At 72.7% G+C, this 249-nt stretch overlaps 1 protein-coding gene across 1 annotated transcript in view; it reads right to left on the bottom strand.

Moving 5' to 3' along the window:
* Positions 1 to 6: 6 nt before the first annotated feature.
* The window catches only part of LOC108447599, a 3,807-nt gene continuing 3,564 nt past the window's right edge, over positions 7 to 249 (bottom strand). The window contains exon 2 of the mRNA XM_017738096.1: positions 7 to 212. The gene's annotated coding sequence lies outside the window, so the exon portion shown is untranslated. The remainder of the gene's footprint in view (positions 213 to 249) is intronic.

The following is a 249-nucleotide window of genomic DNA, read 5'->3' as shown; positions in this document are numbered from 1 at the left end:
CCGTCCTTGCAGCGCCGGTAGTGGCCCAGCTCCTTGCCGAAGTCGCCGTAGCCGTCCTTGGGCGCCTCCTCCTCCTCCTCCTCGTCGGCCTCGAAGGCCCCGAACTCGTCGGCCTCGAACTCCTCGTAGCCCCCGTAGCCCTTGGAGTCGCCCTTGGCGTGGCCCTTGCGGGGGGGGCCCTGCGGCCCGTGGGACTGGGAGTACTGGTGGCACTGGGAGCGCGGGGACGGCCTCGGGTCGGCACCGCCA

Source organism: Corvus brachyrhynchos, unplaced genomic scaffold, assembly GCF_000691975.1.
Source record: "Corvus brachyrhynchos isolate BGI_N302 unplaced genomic scaffold, ASM69197v1 scaffold1806, whole genome shotgun sequence".
NCBI lineage: Eukaryota > Metazoa > Chordata > Aves > Passeriformes > Corvidae > Corvus > Corvus brachyrhynchos.
The sequence above is the reverse complement of the archived record's forward strand: the minus strand, read 5'-3'. Positions and strand labels throughout refer to the sequence as shown.